This window comes from Mandrillus leucophaeus, unplaced genomic scaffold (genome assembly GCF_000951045.1).
Source record: "Mandrillus leucophaeus isolate KB7577 unplaced genomic scaffold, Mleu.le_1.0 Scaffold43, whole genome shotgun sequence".
Lineage (NCBI taxonomy): Eukaryota > Metazoa > Chordata > Mammalia > Primates > Cercopithecidae > Mandrillus > Mandrillus leucophaeus.
This window is the reverse complement of record NW_012104587.1, coordinates 8347-8649: the sequence shown is the minus strand read 5'-3', so window position 1 is coordinate 8649 and position 303 is coordinate 8347. Positions and strand designations below refer to the sequence as shown.

Here is a 303-nt window from a genome sequence, read left to right as displayed (position 1 = left end):
ACTCTGTGGTCCTCCTGCTGCCTGTTCTTTTCATTGGTTTGCAAGACTCCTTGATTACTGTCTTTGTCTCCTAGACTATGACTTTGCTCACCGCTGTTTTCCTCTGAGCCCAGCACAGGCCCTGACGTGTAACAAGGGGCTCAGAAGGAATAAACATTGCATGAACGAGTGAAGGAATGAGTGAATGAACAAAAAGCAACAGCTCTGAGTGTGAGCTTTCCTGCCTGCCCGGGGCCACTGACATCAAGGGGGAGACCCTGGGTCACTGCCTGGAGCCTCAGAGCCCCGGCCCGTCCTCCAAGA

The 303-nt window shown here is 53.1% G+C and overlaps 1 protein-coding gene across 1 annotated transcript in view; it reads right to left on the bottom strand.

Annotated features, from left to right (window-relative positions):
• LOC105549143 (pepsin A-4-like) overlaps nucleotides 1-303 on the bottom strand; it is a gene marked incomplete at its 5' end in the record, with an annotated part of 12549 nt that overhangs the window by 7199 nt on the left and 5047 nt on the right. The gene's annotated exons all lie outside the window — the stretch shown is intronic.